Below are 21,605 nucleotides of genomic sequence, written 5' to 3'. Positions count from 1 at the left end.
CTGACAGAGCGCTAACTGGTCCTGGTGGTCAGGGGTGAGGACTGTGTTTCCCAAGGATCATTTTCTACTAGGAAATACAGGGCACAGTATAATACACTAGAATCTATATAATATAAAGATATTAGCCCTACCCCCGAATGATAATAGAGTCCTGATCAAAAGTTTAAGACAACTTGAAAAATGGCAAAAAATCCTATGTAGCATGGCTGGATCTTAACAAGGTTCCAAGTAGAGCTTCAACATGCAACAAGAAGAAATGGGAGGGAGACAAAACATTTTTTGAGCATTCAATTTAATGAAAACAACGAATAAACTGAAACAGGCTGTTTTGCAGCTGATCAAAAGTTTAGGACCACATGCCTTTAAAAGGCCAAATCTGTGCAAAGATGTGGATTCATTGTCATTTTCTGTCAGGTAGTCACACGTTGTGATGGCAAAGGCAAAAAAACTCTCCCTTTTTGAACGTGGTCGGGTTGTTGAACTGCATAAGCAGGGTCTCTCACAGCGCGCCATCGCTGCTGAGGTGGGACGCAGTAAGACAGTCATTTGGAATTTCTTAAATGATCCTGAGGGTTATGGAACAAAAAAGTCAAGTGGAAGACCCAAAAAAATGTCCTCAGCACTGAGCCGGAGGATCCAATTGGCCGTCTGTCAAGACACTGGACAATCCTCGACCCAAATTAAGGCCCTTACTGGTGCTGACTGCAGCCCCATAACCATCAGACGGCATCTGAGACTGAAGGGCTTCAAAAACAAAAAACGTCTTCAAAGACCTCGTCTCCTTGAACGCCACAGAACTGCTCGTTTGGACTTTTCAAGAGAGCACCAAAGATGGGACATTCAAAGGTGGAAGAAAGTTTTATTCTCTGATGAGAAAAAATGTCACCTTGATGGTCCTGATGGTTTCCAACGTTACTGGCATGACAAGCAGATCCCACCTGAGATGTTTTCTACGCGCCACAGTGGAGGGGGCGCCATAATGGTCTGGAGGGCTTTTTCCTTCAGTGGAACAATGGAGATTCAGGAAGTGCAGGGGCGTCAAACGGCCGCTGGCTATGTCCAGATGTTGCAGAGAGCATTCCTCATGACTGAGGGCCCTCGTCTGTGTGGTAACGACTGGGTTTTTCAACAGGACAACGCTACAGTACACAATGCCCGCAGGACAAGGGACTTCTTCCAGGAGAATAACATCACTCTTTTGGCCCATCCTGCGTGTTCCCCTGATCTAAATCCAATTGAGAACCTTTGGGGATGGATGGCAAGGGAAGTTTACAAAAATGCACAACAGTTCCAGACAGTAGATGGCCTTCGTGCTGCCGTCTTCACCACTTGGAGAAATGTTCCCACTCACCTCATGGAAAATCTTGCATCAAGCACATGCCGAAACAAATTTTGGAAGTGATAAACAATAACGGCGGAGCTACTCATTACTGAGTTCATGTTTGGAAGTTGGATTTCTGTTTTGGGGGGGTTTAGTTTTTTTTTGGAGGTGTGGTCCGAAACTTTTGATCAGCTGAAAAAAAACTGTTTATTCGTTGTTTTCATTAAATTGAATGCTCAAAAAATGTTTTGTCTCCCTCCCATTTCTTCTTGTTGCATGTTGAAGCTCTACTTGGCTCTACATTTTTCAAGTGGTCTTAATCAGGACTGTACAATTAGGTGGTCATTTATTATATAGAAATACGTCTAAGTTAGGCGTATTTCTGACACAGATTGTGGTGCAAAGGTCCTTAGCACCACAATCTGCATATTTTTCCCGCTCATGCCAGGTCTAAAAAAGGATGGCGTGGGTAGGGAAAGGGATACAGTTATGGCCATCCAGTTATTGGATGACACCTCTGTACAGTGACCAGATAACACCGCCATACCATGACCGGATAAAAGGGTATAAGATGGCACAGTACAGGGAATGACTAGGGGCACTGCACAGGGTGTGGTAAAAGGGCACAATGCAGGGTATAAGGGGGTACAGTATGGGGTGAGGAGCACAGTACAGGGTGGGGGGCACAGTCACCTAACCCTGTGACAGGTCCTTATGGTGAATGCGGTATATACGCCCCCATAATGAGAGGCAGAGGAGAGAGACAAGGGTGTGATTATGTGGCTAGAGATAAAAAATGTAAATGTCGGCCAGTACAGGCCCCAAAAATTAGGCATTCAGTGGACATAAAAGGCCTTTTATGATGCTGTATTTACCTAAGACGGAGTCCATTATTTGTCCTGGGTGGTGGCGGATATGGGCTGGCATGAGGAAATTCAATCAAACTTGGTTGACTCGTCACAGGTGTTGAATTCCTCCGAGATCCATGCCTCACTCATTTTTAGAAATGTGAGGTAGTCAACACTGTCGTGAGCTAGGCGAGTGCGCTTATCACGATCCCCCTGCTACGCTGAACGTCCTTTCGGACAGGACACTGGACGAGGGGCAAGCCAACAGTTCCATGGCAAATTGTGCCAGCTCTGGGCACAGGTCAAGCCTGCACACCCAGTAGTCCAAAGGTTCTTCGCTTCTCAGAGCGTCCACATCGGCCGTTAACCCGATGTAGTCCAACACCTGTCGGCCTGGGCGTTCCCTGAGTCTGGATCCGGAGGACGGCTGTCAATGGGTTGGCTGCAAGAATGATCTTATATACGAAGTCACCAACACATCTTCAAACCGTCCTCTTCTTGCATGTGCTGTTGGATTGGTACCTGCAACTGTTTCTCTGTGGGTGGAAATTTCGTGCCAGCGACTGCAACAGCAGAATGCAGCATTTCTCGAAGCAAGGCCTGGAAGTGCTGCATTCTGACAGCCCTCTGTGATGGTGGTAACATTTCTGCCATTTTGTGTTTGTACCGGGGGTCTAAGTACGTTGCCACCCAGTACTGATCCTTGCCCTTTATGCTTTTTATACGGGGGTCCCTCTTCAAACACTGGAGCATGAAGGCCCCCATTTGCACTAAGCTGGAGGCGGTGTAGTGGCCTGGCTCCTGCTCATCATCCAGGATAATGTCGTTCTCGTTCTCTTCCCCCCAGCCACGGATAACTCCAGGGATCCCAGAAAAGTTTAAAGCCTGCTCTTCTTGCTCCTCCTCCGCCCCGTCACCATCCTCCTCTGACTCCTCTTCAGACTCCTGTTGTTGATTTGTCTCAGATGGAATAGCCCCCCTGGGAATTCATCCAGCATTGAGACTTCCTGATCTTCCTGCTCCTCGACAGCTTGATCAATGACATGACGCATTGACGCAATGCACGCTCCAGAAAGAAGGCGTAAGGTATGATGTCACTGATGGCGTCTTGGCTGCGACTGATCAGTTTGGTGATCTCATCAGATGGCTGCAGAAGTCTGCATGCGTCGCGCATGAGCAGCCACTGGCGTTGTGAAAAAAAAACAAGCTCCCAGAACCTGTCCTGCCACAGAGTTCGTACAGGTAGTCGTTAATGGCATGTTTCTGCTGGAGCAGCCTATCAAGGATATACAAGGTGGAGTTCCAGCAGGTCGGGCAGTAACAAATCAGATGTCTGACGGGCAGGTGGTGTCACCGCTGAACGTCAGCAAGGCGAGCCATGGCCGTGTAAGATCTTCTAAAATGGCCAGAGATTTTCCTGGCCTGCCGCAAGACATCCTGGACTCCGGGGTATTTGGCAACGAATCGCTGCACGAATAAGTTCAGGACGTGTGCCATGCACGGCACGTGTGTCATTTTGCCCTGTTTCAGCTCGCTCAGCAGATTGGCACCGTTGTCGCACACCACTTTACAAACTGTCAAATTGAGCGTGGTTAGCCACTGATCGGCCTGTGACCGCAGATCTGAAAGGAGTGCAGGACCGGTGTGGCTCTTGGCTTCCAGGCACAACAGCCGCAGCACAGCATTGCAACGTCTCACCTGGCACGTCGAATAGGTTCTGGGGAGCTTGGGGGGCGCAGCAGAAGAGGCGGTAGCAGCGGAAAAGGAGGAGTCAGCCGAGGAGGAGACGGAGGATGGGGTAGGAGAAGAAGAGGCAGGCCTGCATGCAATCCGTGGCGGTAACACCAAATCTACACGGGTGCCACCGGTTGCATGCTTGATGGTCGTCAGAAGGTTCACGCAGTGGGCAGTAAAAGTTATGTACCTTCCCTAACCGTGTTTGCTAGACCAAGTGTCTGTGGTCAGATGTATCTTGGCAGCGACACTGTGTGCCAGAGATACATTCACTTTCCGCTGAACGTGGCCATATAGCTCTGGGATGACCTTCTGGGAGAAATATTTCCTTCTGGGGACCGTCCATTGCGGTGTGCAAATGGCCACAAATTTTCTAAAGGCCTCCGAGTCCACCAGTTTATTTGGCAGTAGTTGGCGGGCTAGCAGTTCTGACAAGCCAGCAGTCAGCCGTTGGGCAAGAGGGTTATCCGGCGTCATCATCTTTTTTCGCTCGAACGTTTGGGGCAAGGAAGCCTGCCTTTAGACAGATGAATGCGACGACAGCACGGTGGAAGGTGGAGTGGAGGACAACTGGGAGAAGAGAGGAGAAGAAGAGGCAGGACATGGACACGTTAAAAAAAGCCCACACTGCGGAGACATGTGTCGGCGTCCTGGGAGCGCCAGATGTGACTGTTCATGGTGGATGGCTCGTTCCACAGACATTAGCAGTCTGCTTTTTGTCTCCTGTGCTCTGCAAGTTCTGCCTGCTTCTCCTCCCTGTCTGCTGCTCCATCTCTCCCTCTGAACTCCCCTCCTCTTCCTCTCTTGTGGGCACCCACGTGACGTCCATCGACGCGTCATCATCGGATTCGTCACCTTCACCACCACTAACATTAGAGATCTCGGAGAAGGCAGCAACAGCGAGGATCACCCTACTTGGGCTGATCTGGGTACTGTCGTCAGACTGCTGGGTGGCGGCTGTTGATACCTCCTCTTCCTGATCTGATGGCAAGAATGGCTGCGCATTGGTAAGGTCTGGGAATGGATGGGAAAATAATTCCTCTGACTCGAGCGGAGAGGATATTGTGGTGGTGGTGTCTTTGGGGGTGCACACAGCAGAGAGTGAAGAGGGTGCAGATACAGAGGATGAGGAGGGTGCAGAAGTGGAAGGTTGAGTGAGCCACTCAATCAACTCTGTTGCGTCCTTTGACGTAATCGCACGCACCTTCTGCAACTTCCCACTTAGGCTCCGGCCTGGTGCACCTGCCCGACCCCTACCACCCCTGCGGAATAGCCTGCCTCTTCCTCTGCCTGTCATTTTCAAAATGACCCTGTGACAAAAGTCCCTATAGAAGAGCAGTATTTGTGGAAGAAGGTATATCACACCCCTGCTTCAATCAGTTTTTTTGGGGGGCAACTGGTAAATCACACCAGTAGAAATGATTTGTTCCAAAAGCGTTAGTCACTCTGTGTAGCTGAGGTAACGCAGCAAAACTGCAAACAAACGCTGCACTAAATGCACTATATAGAAAGTATATTATTGACTAACAAAATGCTAATGTACTTCATAAAGGTCTGAGTACTAAGGGGGCGCCATTAATGGCTAACTACGGCGACTCCTCCGGAGCATACCTGTCTAACTCTAACCACCCATGAAAGACCCTGACCGGGCACCAATTTTAACCTGTGGCAAAGTATTTTCCCTCTACTACAGGGAGTGCAGAATTATTAGGCAAGTTGTATTTTTGAGGATTAATTTTATTATTGAACAACAACCATGTTCTCAATGAACCCAAAAAACTCATTAATATCAAAGCTGAATATTTTTGGAAGTAGTTTTTAGTTTGTTTTTAGTTTTAGCTATTTTAGGGGGATATCTGTGTGTGCAGGTGACTATTACTGTACATAATTATTAGGCAACTTAACAAAAAACAAATATATACCCATTTCAATTATTTATTTTTACCAGTGAAACCAATATAACATCTCAACATTCACAAATATACATTTCTGACATTCAAAAACAAAACAAAAACAAATCAGTGCCCAATATAGCCACCTTTCTTTGCAAGGACACTCAAAAGCCTGCCATCCATGGATTCTGTCAGTGTTTTGATCTGTTCACCATCAACATTGCGTGCAGCAGCAACCACAGCCTCCCAGACACTGTTCAGAGAGGTGTACTGTTTTCCCTCCTTGTAAATCTCACATTTGATGATGGACCACAGGTTCTCAATGGGGTTCAGATCAGGTGAACAAGGAGGCCATGTCATTAGATTTTCTTCTTTTATACCCTTTCTTTCCAGCCACGCTGTGGAGTACTTGGACGCGTGTGATGGAGCATTGTCCTGCATGAAAATCATGTTTTTCTTGAAGGATGCAGACTTCTTCCTGTACCACTGCTTGAAGAAGGTGTCTTCCAGAAACTGGCAGTAGGACTGGGAGTTGAGCTTGACTCCATCCTCAACCCGAAAAGGCCCCACAAGCTCATCTTTGAGGATACCAGCCCAAACCAGTACTCCACCTCCACCTTGCTGGCGTCTGAGTCGGACTGGAGCTCTCTGCCCTTTACCAATCCAGCCACGGGCCCATCCATCTGGCCCATCAAGACTCACTCTCATTTCATCAGTCCATAAAACCTTAGAAAAATCAGTCTTGAGATATTTCTTGGCCCAGTCTTGACGTTTCAGCTTGTGTGTCTTGTTCAGTGGTGGTCGTCTTTCAGCCTTTCTTACCTTGGCCATGTCTCTGAGTATTGCACACCTTGTGCTTTTGGGCACTCCAGTGATGTTGCAGCTCTGAAATATGGCCAAACTGGTGGCAAGTGGTATCTTGGCAGCTGCACGCTTGACTTTTCTCAGTTCATGGGCAGTTATTTTGCGCCTTGGTTTTTCCACACGCTTCTTGCGACCCTGTTGACTATTTTGAATGAAACGCTTGATTGTTCGATGATCACGCTTCAGAAGCTTTGCAATTTTAAGAGTGCTGCATCCCTCTGCAAGATATCTCACTATTTTTGACTTTTCTGAGCCTGTCAAGTCCTTCTTTTGACCCATTTTGCCAAAGGAAAGGAAGTTGCCTAATAATTATGCACACCTGATATAGGGTGTTGATGTCATTAGACCACACCCCTTCTCATTACAGAGATGCACATCACCTAATATGCTTAATTGGTAGTAGGCTTTCGAGCCTATACAGCTTGGAGTAAGACAACATGCATAAAGAGGATGATGTGGTCAAAATACTCATTTGCCTAATAATTCTGCACGCAGTGTAGTTCCCCAGGCTGAGATGTTTTTAACGAATCCAAGGTTAAAATATAATGAGTCCCGCCACACAAGCTGACCTTTCCGTAAGAAAGCTTTCGGCAATGCTGAACGGGTAAATTCACTCGGCCTAAGGAAACCGTAGAAACTTAAATACATAGCTGTCTTAATCAATAAACTAACAGTACAGCCGAAGGGTTCGTTTTGTAACAAGTCATATGATGACCTAAACATCTGCCCTGACACTGGCTGACGAGTAGGCTGACTTTTAGCCGTCACTTTCTGAATTCCTCTTAACAATGCTTTGATGGGATGAGCTGAAAAAAGAGACCGCTGATCGGGGTGTTAAACATAGTAGTAATGCTGTATGACAGCAAGGTATACTTTAATAGTACTATGCGCTAGCTTAAGGTCAGAGTGCTAAAAAGCTACAAAAGCTATTAAATAGGATATGTGCCCCGTGCCACCAGGTGGGTACATTCCCTTAAACTCGTTGAATAACACCCAAGCGGTCTTATACGCTTTAACCGTGTTGCTGGATAATGACTTAGCAACAAGACTCCTGGCCGCGGCGAGGTGCAACGCTAATCCATAACCAGTGGATTGTGATGAGGCTGTCACAGGGTTTCGAAGGTGCACTTGGTTCCCCATTTCCCGCAGACCTGTTGCTTAGCTTTGGGAATGAGGATTTGTGCTTGACCTCATTCCCAGGGCAGCTTTACTAGCTGGGTGGCTCCATGCTCCTAGTCTGCCTTGAGCGCCGAGCTGATCACTCGGTGCTCGACTGGTTGGCCTGTCGGTCATGTGACGCTGGCCACGTCACATGACCCTCACTCCCCACTATAAATACAGGCAGCCTGCTGGTCACAGGTTGCCTGTTAATTTCTAGGTTCCTGGCTATTTGTTGGACTACTGAATACTTACCTGATCCTGTTCCCTGACGATCCTCTGCCTGCTCCTCCTGTACTGCGCATCCATCCTGGTATTGTGACCTCGGCTCCCACCTGACTACTCTCTTAGGACTCCTCTTGTACTTCGCTACTCTCCTGGTATTTGACCCCGGCTTCTCCTGACCATTCTTTGCTTAATCCGTTGTACTGCGTAGCTCTCTTGGTTCTGACCCGGTCCGTTCATGTTCCGTATTTTGTCTTGTCTGTCTTCCCTGCACATATCCTAAGTTAGGGACTGCCGTCCAGTTGTCCCCTGTCATCAGGACTCGTGAGGCAAGTAGGCAGGGCCAGGGGTGAGGGTGGAGCGCAGTGGTCACTACCCTTCCCCCTGTGAGTGTGTGGACGTGACCGTTACAGGCTCCCAATTCCCAATAGATCACATTGCCACTGAAGACAGGATCGACTGTCTCTGCCCCCTGTAACTCAGCCTGCCGCTGGGGAATGGAGACTGGGTTCCCAATTCCCAATAAATCACATTGCCGCTGGGGGATAGGACCGACTGTCTCTTCCCCCTGTAACTCAGCCTGCCGCTGGGGAATGGAGACTGGGCTCCCAATTCCCAATAAATCACATTGCCGCTGGGGAGAGGGGGTAGCAAGCTCCTCTCCCATACATACTTCCAGCCTCTGGGGAGGGAGACCGACTGTCTCCGCTCCCAATACAGTGTCCTGTTGCTGGGAAAAGGAGACTGGGCTCTCTATTCCCTGTAGGACACTCTGCCGCTGGGGGTCAGGACCGACTGTCTCTGCCCCCTGTAACTCAGCCTGCCGCTGGGGAATGGAGACTGGGTTCCCAATTCCCTGCAGGAGCGGTGGAGAGACCTCGGTCCCACCTCCACCGGCCACCTCGGGTTCTTCCCAGTAAATCTCCACAATATCTGCCCAGCTGAATGGGTCTGGATCGGGGTCTGTCATTTTGCTCTCCTGCTGAGCCTTCCCAATGGAGTGGAGGAGATCTCGGTAGTCCTGCTCCAGTTCCCACTCCAGGGTTGCTAGGTGAGCCAAGTCTTTCGCTACCTCATGGGGGTCATCCCAATCCTGCCTAGCCTCCCTCTCATAGAAAACGTCCTGAAGTCTGGCTGTGCAGGGCTCCCGAAGTAAGGCTCTGCAAAGGACTCCCATAACAAGCCAGGACCATCAAACTCCTCTCCCTCTGGCTTGTCATGCTCAGCTGTCCAGGGTATATACTGTGCCATATACCACCAGAGCGCCTGGTAGGCATCCTCCAGCCATAGCTCCTGCCATACCCGGTGCTCTAGTTCCTTCACCCATTCCTCCAGGGGCTGCTCTCCCAGGAAGGGGATCCGTAGGGCCACTTGCTTCTGCAATTGCTGCTCTTCACTGGAGAGACTCTCGCCTCGCTGGTATTGTACATTATCCAGGGCCTGGTACCAGATGCCTTTCCTTAATGCATCCCGGCCATCCAGGTCTTCCTCATCGTATGCCACTGCTGGTTCCATCCTGCTGCTGTCAGGGTCGCTGTACTGGGACATGCGTTGCCCTCAAATTGTAATTCCAGGGAATGATGTTACTTTGTAGCTGTCCTTCTGGGCTGTGAGAACAATCCCGCCGCTTGCCACCAATTGTAACGGCATACAAGGGAATACTCCAAACTCCGAATGGAACCTCACGAATAGCTGCTAGCAGACGAATAGGAAACGCACCCAAGCGGCTTACACTCCTAGCAATCAGTCTCTAACAGCATACAGTGAATCCCCCCAAGAACGAGACGAGGCTCCGTGTTGAGGGTAAAGCAGTGGAGCTGCGTGTTTATTGTTCTTATATAACATTGTTACACACTAGTACCACCCACAAGGTTTTGTAAAAACAACCAATAAACACATACAATACAGTAAAACACTCCCACACAAAATCCTCCCCTCTGCCTGTGATACAATTACCTTACACAATGGGTTGATGTAATTATCACAGGCAGGCGAATACACAATGTCTTCTGTCCTGGAGACAACCGAGGAGTAATTCAATTATCTCTCAGGACAAAGGGAAATCGCCAATACACACGTGGGGACAATAGGACAGACATCACTACTCAAATATACAATGTCCCAACCATTACAGTAAACATAGACATTTAACATATCCCCAGATTGCTTGGATCTGAGCGCTCAATATATCCAATATATCCAAACAGTGCTCAGATGCCACAAACACAGTCAAATCGCCATGTGGTCTAAGTTTAGCATGGACTGATGAGAGGGCCCATAATCCTGGGGCAAGAGGCTGGCAACCAGGCTTCTCCACCACCCAGTGGCGAGGTTGGTTTCGCCACATTATCCTTCCATCCCTGCTCAGAAAGACAAAGAGAGGCCTAGTCCAGTGTTAGGAAAAAGGTGTGTGGATTTACCCTCTATCTCTAACGGAAAAGAAGAAGAAAGGGAATCACCTAATTCAGAACTAAGTGAGAAAATAGAACCGGATGATTCAATTGTCCCAGCAAGACCATAGAGAACAGTCCTAGCTAGACTTCCCGTTCCAGAACCTACTGTATTTTCAGGAGACGTACTGAAGTTCATAGAGTGGAAGGCAAGCTTTGAAATGATCATTGAGCATCATTGCTTCAGTCCAGTCGACAAGTTATTCTACCTTCAGAGATATGTTGGCGGGGAAGCAAAGAAAGTTCTTGAAGGTAACTTCTATAGAAAAGACGAAGAAGCCTACAAGCAAGCTTGGGAAACATTAAATGGAAAATATGGTCATCCTTTCTTAGTACAAAGAGATTTTAGAGAGAAATTGCATAACTGAACTAAAATAGGTCCTAAAGAACATTTCAGACTCTAAGAGTATGGTGACTTCCTGCAAGCATGCAGCAATGCCATCCCACATGTTCAAGGACTGGAAGTACTGAATGACTATCTAGAAAACCACAGGATGCTAGCCAAGCTACCTGAAGAAGTGGCTTCTAGATGGAATCACTATGTGACTGAACAGTTAGATCTAGGTATGAACTTCCCAAGTTTTAAAGAGTTCTCTGAGTTTGTCAATAAGGAAGCATGGATAGCATGTATTCCAGTAACATCATCTTACGTCTTAAAATCCTTAAAAGAAAGGCCTGCAAGAGAGATAAGACGTGCCAGAGCAACTAGCTTTGCAACCAACGCAGCAGCTAAAGGTCCAGATACCTGCGAGAGCAAGTTCAGAGTCACTACCGGGATCAGTAGAGAGACAGAACCAACAAATCTTCAGACTACCTTCAAGTGTATGTTCTGTGGAGAGAACCACTCCATACACAAGTGCCAACAATTAAAGGAGACGCCCCCAGATGAAAAGAAAAGGTTTGTACTTAACCAACTGTGTTTTAAATGCCTAAGAAAAGGCCATGTTACTAAGGAGTGTAAGAAAAAGGCCACATGCAGCGTTTGCAAAGGACGCCATCCTACACCACTACATGAAGAACGTCTAAAGAAAGATAAATCCTCAATATCTGAAGGAAAGAAAGTATCAGTATTCTCTTGCAGAGTGAGGGAAGGAGAAAGCAATGGCACATCAATGGTTGTACCAGTGTGCATATTAAATCCTAAAAGGAGGAACAAGAAGGTATACGTCTATGCGCTACTGGATGCCCAGAGTGGTGTCACCTTCATTGATCAAGAAATCTGCAAGAAATCACAAGTGGCTATAGAACCAGTGAAGCTCAAACTCGCCACAATGACGGGGAGAGACACATTAGTGAACAGTCAAAGGGTCAAAGGACTTCATTCAAGCTTCACATTAGATCTGGAAGCACCTATCTGTCATATCACATAAAATGTCCCCGCTGAAGGAGTTTGGTGTTGGACTGTTGATAGGCTACGATTGTCCCGAAGCCTTGGTACCATGAAAGGTAATCACAGGAGGAAAGGGTGAACCCTACACTGTTCAAACTGATCTAGGATGGGGTGTTGTTGGAGGAAAACAGAAGATCGCAAACTCAAGACAGGTGACAGGATTGTGTCATCGAATATCTGTCCAAGAGTTACCAACTGTAAGTCCAGCAAAAGTAATCAAGATCCTTGAATCCGACTTTGCAGACATAAGTTCTAAAGAAAAGAGTGTATCCCAAGAAGACATAAAGTTCATAGACACTCTAGAAGAAAGTATTCAGCAGAATCAACAAGGTCATTGTGGCGAAACTAACCTCGCCACTGGGTGCTGGAGAAGCCTGGTTGCCAGCCACTTGCCCCAGGATTATGGACCCTCTCATCAGCTCATGCTAAACTTAAACCCCATGGCGACTTGACTGTGTTTGTGGCATCTGAGCGCTGTTTGGATATATTGAGCGCTCAGATCCAAGCCATCTGGGGATATGTTAAATGTCTATGTTTACTGTAATGGTTGGGACATTGTATATTTGAATAGTGATGTCTGTCCTATTGTCCCCATGTGTGTATTGGCGATTTCCCTTTGTCCTGAGAGATAATTGAATTACTCCTCGGTTGTCTCCAGGACAGAAGACATTGTTTAAAACTATGTATTCTCCTGGAGGGGAGGATTTTGTATGGGAGTGTTTAAACTGTAAAGCTGTAAAGGATTGGCTGCTAGGTCATGTCCTCAGTTCCCAACCAGGTCCACGGGGGTGGTAACCTTGTTGGAAAATGTGTATAAGTCAATGCTTGTGTGTTCAATAAAGAGTTCCTGTTTTACATTCAACATAGAGCCTTGTCTCATGTGTATGAGGATTGCTATACGCTGTATACTCCCCTGGCTATAACTACTAGCTCTTGTAAGAGCTGTTCCTGCTCTCTGGATTTAGGAGAGGTCCACCCACTGGAGCCTGGAGCCTTGTTGTAGGTCCAGGGTGGGTAGGAGACGGCGAGACCTCAACCAAGCTTCCGCGGTTCGTGGGGTCTGCAGTGCATACGGTGTCAAGTGGAGTGCTTGTAGTCCTCGGGAAGCACTAGGAGCATCATTCGACGGAGGTACACGGTCGGGGTGCCAGGAGATCCGTTACATTGGTGGCAAGCAGTGGGATGGCATCCTAGTGTGAGGAGAAGCAGCTCGGAGACACCGTTCGTGGAACATATTGTCACGACCCTTGGTTAAGTCGTGACTCTTTGTCTACACGTGCGGTTGCCGTTGGCAACGGTGTTTGCATGTGAGGCATTTTCCCTGGGTTGTGGTGTTTCCCCATTTTTGGTTTACACAGGGCTAATGTTCTGTGGTGGGTGTGACCTCTGGCCTCTTTATATGTTGGTGTGTTGCTGCCTGAGGTCAGAGTTTGCTTGTCAGCCTGTGTTGGAGCTTTGCTCCCTGGCTGTATGTTTGATGTCTGTGTGAGCCACCCTTATTGTTTCCCTTGCTCTGTCTGTGTGTCCCCTCCCACCTCGTCCCTCTCAGAGTTCCTTGCTCTAGTCGTCTGCTGGCAGTATTCCTTGGTATACCTGCTTGGTGTTGGTCTGGAGTGTCTGTTGGCAGCGACCTGGAGTAGGAACGTTTTCCTGAGTTGGAAGCGGTGTCCAGTGTCCCTCCTCCAGACTGCTTTGGTGGCTGGCTGCCTGAGACCTAGGTGTTGGTCCAGGTAGGTTGGCGGCAGTTCTGGAGGGAGATACGGGTACCTGTCTGGCAGTGCCTACAGTTGTTCTTTCCTACAGTCTGCTTTGGTGGCTGACGACCTTGGACCTTTGTGACGGTCCAGGTTTGTTAGCGGCAGTTCTGGAGGGAGACACTGGTGGTTATCAGGCATTGCCCCTCCCCCTCCCTGTTGTTTGGCCCCACCAGCTTCCCCTTTTCGGTTGGGGGGGGCTTTGAGGGGTGGGAGTATCACGACCCTTGGTTAAGTCGTGACTCTGTGTCTACACGTGCGGTTGCCGTTGGCAACGGTGTTTGCATGTGAGGCATTTTCCCTGGGTTGTGGTGTTTCCCCATTTTTGGTTTGCACAGGGTTAATGTTCTATGGTGGATGTGACCTCTGGCCTCTTTATATGTTGGTGTGTTGCTGCCTGAGATCAGAGTTTGCTTGTCAGCCTGTGTTGGAGCTTTGCTCCCTGGCTGTATGTTTGATGTCTGTGTGAGCCACCCTTATTGTTTCCCTTGCTTTGTCTGTGTCCCCCCTCCGGCGTGTTTCTGTTTTCCCTCTCCCACCTGGTGTATGTAGTTGTGGTGTGGGCCTTGTTGCGAGGTTATTGTGTTGTTGTGTGTTTCCTCCGAATGGGGGCTGCTTTCCCGGAGGGGTTTAAGCAAACATCAAGACAGTGCGTTTCCGGTCCATCTCGTCGGCAGCAGGTAAGTTCTGGTAACCTAGGTTGTCTGTTGCCTTTTGCTACTTACCTGTCGTTCGACTGTGAACCCTGTCTAGTTGGTGGCCAGCTGCTGGGCTTCTGGAGACACCATGCATCCGTTGTGCTGGATGAATGGGTGGTCTCTGCCCTGTCTTCAGGCTTAGGGCATAGCAGGGATACCCAGGGTTCTAGGTTGGAGAGCATGAGCCCCCTTACCTTCTGAGGCGGCTCATGCATTAGGAGTTTAGGGAGATCTGCAGGGTCGCGTTAGGAGCTGTCCTGCTCCCTGTTCTCGGCTTTCCTGCATTGCAGCGAATGCTGAGGCACAGTGGGTGGTTTCCCCCACTCCCCGCCGTGACACATATTGAGGGCAACGCTAATATCCGTACAGTGCCCCTGGCTACAGCAGAATGGAAACAGCAGTGGAGTACGATGAGGGTGTCATGGATGACCTAGATACAGCCCGCAAAAGCATCTGGTACCAGGCACTGGGTATTGTGGAGAATCTGTGGGACGAGAGACTCCCCACGGAAGTCCAGCGGTTGCAGAAGCGAATAGCCATGCGGGTGCCCTTCCTAGGAGAGCAGCCCCGGGAGGAATGGGTAAAGGAATTGGAACATTTAGCATGGCAGGAGCTGTGGCTGGAAGATGCCTACCAGGCGCTCTGGTGGTTTGGGGCACAGTACCTACCCAGGACAGCTGAGCATGACAAGCCAGAGGGAGAGGAGTTTGATGGTCCTGGCTTGTTATGGGAGACTTTTTCAGAGCTGGAGTTTGGGAGCCCTACACAAGCCCGGTTCAGGGACCTCTTTGAGTGGCGGGAGAGCAGGTATGACTGGGACGACACTCACAAAATTGAGTAAGACCTGGTCCCCCTGATGACCCGGCAGATGGAGCTGGAACAGGACTACCAGCAGCTATTCCACTCCAGTGAGAGGGCTCAGCGAGAGAGCAGAGTGTCAGACCCAGGTCCAGAGCCCTTCAGCTGGGAAGACCCGACTGAAGTATCCCCTGCTTCAGTACCAGCTACAGAGGTAGGGGACCTCATAGAGTGGTCCTGGGGGGAACCCCATATGGCAGGTGGAGATGGGACCGAGATCTCTCCACCGGCCCTACAGGGATGCGGGGCAGTCGGCCCAGATCACCAACGGCAGCCAGAGTTTCAGGGAGTAGGGACAGTTTATCCTGCTCCCCAGCGGCAGTATGTTTTACAGGGAATTGGGGGCACAGTCTCCATTCCCCATCGGCCGTGTGATTTACAGGGAATTGGGAGCCCAGTCTCCATCCCCCAGCGGCAGTTTAACGGGGGAGACAGTAAGCCCAACAACAGTGCAGATGGGACCGTGGTCTCTGCACTCACAGAACAGGGGGTAGGGACAGTCAGTCCTGTCCCCCAGCAACAGGGCTATTTAGCCAAAGGGGAGACAGTCGGTCTCACCCCACAGCAGCATGGTGGTCTATCTAAAGGGGAGACCGTCGGTCTCTCCCTACAACAGAAGAGCTGTGTATCTAAAGGGGAGACAGTCGGTCTCCTGCTTGAACAACCAGGCTCCAACCAGGCTACTTCCGTGGTAGCGCTGGCACCAGGACAGAGTATCGCTGGTCTCTGCCCACTTAGCAACCCACCAAGGCAGTCTACCAGTCCCCCACACAGCCGTGGTGAGGCACATGGACATGGACAGGTTTATCCCTTGCTCAGGTGTAGTAACCATTTATTGTGGGTGGGCTGTACTGCTGTTTCTGTTTTGTGGGTGGGCTGCTGGACTAACAGGGGGACTGACCGGCAGAAGGTCAGATACCCAGTTAGTCTGTTTGGAAAAGGGGAGAAACGTGGCGAAACCAACCTCGCCACTGGGTGCTGGAGAAGCCTGGTTGCTAGCCTCTTGCCCCAGGATTATGGGCCCTCTCATCAGCCCATGCTAAACTTAAACCCCATGGCGATTTGACTGTGTTTGTGGCATCTGAGCGCTGTTTGGATATATTGAGCGCTCAGATCCAAGTTATCTGGGGATATGTTAAATGTCTATATTTACTGTAATGGTTGGGACGTTGTATATTTGAATAGTGATGTCTGTCCTATTGTCCCCATGTGTGTATTGGCGATTTCCCTTTGTCCTGAGAGATAATTGAATTACTCCTCGGTTGTCACCAGGACAGAAGACATTGTTTAAAACTATGTATTCTCCTGCCTGTGATAATTACATCAACCCATTGTGTAAGGTAATTGTATCACAGGCAGAGGGGAGGATTTTGTATGGAAGTGTTTAAACTGTAAAGCTGTAAAGGATTGGCTGCTAGGTCATGTCCTCAGTTCCCAACCAGGTCCAAGGGGGTGGTAACCTTGTTGGAAAATTTGTATAAGTCAATGCTTGTGTGTTCAATAAAGAGTTCCTGTTTTACCCTTCATCATGTTGAGGCTGCTGTTTGGGTAACTGATCGACACTGGGGATTGCTATAAGCTGAAGATTTGCTATCCTCCCCTGGCTATACTACTAGCTCTTGTAAGAGCTGTTCCTGTTCCTTGTTCCTGTGGTGGTTTTGGTGTAGAGCGGAGTGCTTGGAGTCCTCAGGAAGCGCTAGGAGCATCCATCAACGGAGGTACCCGGTCGGGGTGCCAGGAGATCCGTTACAGTCATCTTGAATAGTATTGGACGAATATCGGCCGGGAAGGTTAGTGAACACGATCAAATGTTCGCGAACCGCAAGTTCGCAGCTGGCCCCATTCACTTTAATGGAAGGCGAACCTGAAAAACCTTCAGCTCCTATTTGCAGCCAGCAAACACTTACTAGAAGTACGCAAATAGTCCCACAACATGGACAGTGATATACCAGAGGGGGATCATTGGCAAAAATTCCCACAAAAAATATGTATTTGAATCAGGGGCCATTTTTATGCATCTTAAAGGGAAACTCTCAAAAATATGCCCTGCTGGAGCCTAGAAATCTTTTATTTCCTATCGGTTTAATGTATACAAATGTGCAGCACTCCACTTTTTTGTATCCTGCAGAGTCTATTAAAAAATGCATACGTTAACGTAATTTTTTTTTATACCATGGAACTGTATGGTGAACGGACACCACTGTACGGCATCAGTCTGAGGCATCTGTTAACGCAGACATTTTTGGTAAGCATTAAATGGATGGCAAAAATAGGATGTTAACCCAGTCCTAGTGTCAGAATAAGCACCAGCACACATCAGAGCAGCGGGGCGGAGAGGGGAGGCCGCCATGTACTGACAGAGCGCTAACTGGTCCTGGATAAGGACTATTTCCCAAGGATCATTTTCTACTAGGAAATACAGGGCACAGTATAATACACTAGAATCTATATAATATAAACATATTAGCCCTACCCCCGAATGATAATACAATTAGGTGATCATTTATTATATAGAAATACGTCTATGTTTGGCGTATTTCTGACACAGATTGTGGTGCAAAGGTCCTTAGCACCACAATCTGCATATTTTTCCCGCTCATGCCAGGTCTAAAAAAGGATGGCGTGGGCAGGGAAAGGGATACAGTTATGGCCATCCAGATATTGGATGACACCTCTGTACAGTGACCGGATAACACCGCCATACCATGACCGGATAAAAGGGTATAAGAGGGCACAGTACAGGGAATGACTAGGGGCACTGCACAGGGTGTGGTAAGAGGGCACAATGCAGGGTATAAGGGGGTACAGGGTGGGGGGCACAGTCACCTAACCTGTGACATTAGGTCCTTATGGTGAATGCAGTTCATATGCCCCCATAATGAGAGGCAGAAGAGTGAGACAGGGGTGTGATTATGTGGCTAGAGATAAAAAATGTAACTGTCGGCCGGTACAGGCCCCAAAAATTAGGGATTCAGTGGACATAAAAGGCCTTTTATGCCGCTGTATTTACCTAAGACAGAGACCATTATTTGTCCTGGGTGGTGGCGGATATTTGTAGGCTGGCATGAGGAAATTCAATCAAACTTGGTCGACTTGTCACAGGTGTTGAATTCCTCCGAGATCCATGCCTCATTCATTTTTAGAAATGTGAGGTAGTCCACACTGTCGTGAGCTAGGCGAGTGCAGTTATCAAGATCCCCCCTGCTGCGCTGAACGTCCTTTCGAACAGGACACTGGACGAGGAGCAAGCCAACAGTTCCATGGCAAATTGTGCCAGCTAGTATTCCAGGGGTTCTTCGCTTCTCAGAGCGTCCACATCGGCCGTTAACCCGATGTAGTCAGACACCTGTCGGTCTAGGCGTTCCCTGAGGCTGGATCCGGAGGACGGCTGTCAATGGGTTGGCTGCAAGAATGATCTCATATACGAAGTCACCAACACATCTTCAAACCGTCCTCTTCTTGCATGCGCTGTTGGATTGGTACCCGCAACTGTTTCTCTGTGGGTGGAAATTCCTCTGCCAGCGCCTGCAACAGCAGAATGCAGCATCTCTCGAAGAAAGGCCTGGAAGTGCTGCATTCTGACAGGCCTCTGTGATAGTGGTAACATTTCAGCCATTTTGTGTTTGTACCGGTGGTCTAAGTACGTTGCCATACAGTACTGATCCTTGCCCTTTATGCTTTTTATACAGGGGTCCCTCTTCAAACACTGGAGCATGAAGGCCCCCATTTGCTCTAAACTGGAAGAGGTGGAGTAGCCTGGCTCCTGCTCATCATCCAGGATAATGTCGTCCTCGTTATACTCCCCCCAGCCACGGACAACTCCAGGGATCCCAGAAAAGTTTAAAGCATGCTCTTCTTGCTCCTCCTCAGCCCCGGCACCATCCTCCTCTGACTCCTCTTCAGACTCCTGTTGTTGATTTGTCTCAGATGGAATAGCCCCCCCTGGGAATTTATCCAGCATTGAGACTTCCTCCTCTTCCTGCTCCTCGATAGCTTGATCAATGACATGACGCATTGACGCAATGCACGCTCCAGAAAGAAGGCATAAGGTACGATGTCACTGATGGAGCCCTAGCTGCGACTGATCAGTTTGGTGATCTCATCAAATGGCCGCAGAAGTCTGCATGCGTCGCGCATGAGCAGCCACTGGCGTTGTGAAAAAAAAACAAGCTCCCCAGACCCTGTCCTGCCGCAGAGTTTGTACAGGTAGTCATTAATGGCACGTTTCTGCTGGAGCAGCCTATCAAGCATATACAAGGTGGAGTTCCAGCACAAATCAGACATCTGACGGGCAGGTGGTGTCACCGCTGAACGTCCACAAGGCGAGCCATGGCCGTGTAAGATCTAAAATGGCCAGAGATTTTCCTGGCCTGCCGTACGACGTCCTGGACCCCGGGGTATTTGGCAACGAATCGCTGCACGACTAAGTTCAGGACGTGTGCCATGCACGGCACTTGTGTCATTTTGCCCTGTTTCAGCACGCTCAGCAGATTGGCACCGTTGTCGCACACCACTTTACAAACTGTCAAATTGAGCGGGGTTAGCCACTGATCGGCCTGTGACCGCAGAGCTGAAAGTAGTGCAGGAGCGGTGTGGCTCTTGGCTTCCAGGCATAACAGTCGCAGCACAGCATTGCAACGTCTCACCTGGCACGTCGAGTAGGTTCTGGGGAGTTTGGGGGGCGCAGCAGAAGAGGCGGTAGCAGCGGAAAAGGAGGAGTCAGCCGAGGAGGAGACGGAGGATGGAGTAGGAGAATAAGAGGCAGGCCTGCATGCAATCCGTGGCGGTAACACCAAATCTACACGGGTGCCACCGGTTGCATGCTTGATGGTCGTCCGAAGGTTTACCCAGTGGGCAGTAAAAGTTATGTACCTTCCATGCCCGTGTTTGCTAGACCAAGTGTCTGTGGTCAGATGTATCTTGGCACCGACACTGTGTGCCAGAGATACATTCACTTGCCATTGAACGTGGCCATATAGCTCTTGGATGACCTTCTGGGAGACATATTTCCTTCTGGGGACCTTCCATTGCGGTGTGCAAATGGCCACAAATTTTCTAAAGGCCTCCGAGTCCACCAGTTTATTTGGCAGTAGTTGGCGGGCTAGCAGTTCTGACAAGCCAGCAGTCAGCCGTTGGGCAAGAGGGTTATCCGGCGTCATCATCTTTTTTCGCTCGAACGTTTGGGGCAAGAAAGCCTGCATTTTGCCAGATTAACGTGACGACGGCGCGGTGGAAGGTGGAGTGGAGGACAACTGGGAGAAGAGAGGAGAAGAAGAAGAGGCAGGACATGGACACGGTAAAAAAAAAAACACACTGCAGAGACATGTGTCGGCGTCCTGGGAGCGCCAGATGTGACTGTGCATGGTGGATGGCTCGTTCCACATACATTAACATTCTGCTTTTTGCCTCCTGTGCACTGCAATTCTGCCTGCTTCTCCTCCCTGTCTGCTGCTCCATCTCTCCCTCTGAACTCCCCTCCTCTTCCTCTCTTGTGGGCACCCACGTGACGTCCATCGACATGTCATCATTTATCAACCCCTGAACCGACCCTGCTATTGCTAGGTGATGGACCTGGAACATTCCTAGTCTGTGCCGTTTCTGACAGTAAATTAAGACTGGAACATCATTCAGCTGTATGCGAGAAAGAATTACACGTCGCACACGTCGGGGCTTTAAGACCCGCGAAGTGGTGGCAAAACTCTGTGTCGATATTAGACCAATCAGTGACGTCCCGGAACTGTGCAAGAGCAGCTGCTGCTTTAGCTGAAAACAAACGGTGGTAGTCATAAAAAGACGTACCCCCGTATGTATGACCTGAATCCACTACCTTATATAAATAAAGGTCCAACTCTTCCCTCCTATGTGACTGACTGAACAGATAACATCACAAACTAGACTAAATGCTAGAACAAATTCAGAAACATTTAACTTCCTATTAAGTCTTACATCTTTGGATTTGAGAATAATGGAAACTTCCTCACAGGCTATAGTCTTATTGTCAGGGACCTCATGAGCTGTTACAAGTAGTGAAGCTAAATTAACATCATTCCCCTCAAGGATGTCCTGACGGATGTTAGCTGGAATAAAATGTGACGGTGCTATGTTGGGAAAATAAGCTTAACCACCAGCAACCCTAGCTTGTGATGTTGAGGCCACTGGAAGTCTCTGTACCACTAAGCTAGACAAAACATCCCTACTCTCCACATTCTCCAGCCTAGACTGAATGTCTGAAATGGACGTGGCCATTTAATTGATTACTGCATGAAGTTGGGTAAGAGATGTCTGTACAGGGAGTGCAGAATTATTAGGCAAGTTGTATTTTTGAGGATTAATTTTATTATTGAACAACAACCATGTTCTCAATGAACCCAAAAAACTCATTAATATCAAAGCTGAATATTTTTGGAAGTAGT

This window comes from Bufo bufo, chromosome 4 (genome assembly GCF_905171765.1).
Source record: "Bufo bufo chromosome 4, aBufBuf1.1, whole genome shotgun sequence".
Taxonomy (NCBI): Eukaryota; Metazoa; Chordata; class Amphibia; order Anura; family Bufonidae; genus Bufo; species Bufo bufo.
The sequence above is the reverse complement of the archived record's forward strand: the minus strand, read 5'-3'. Positions refer to the sequence as shown.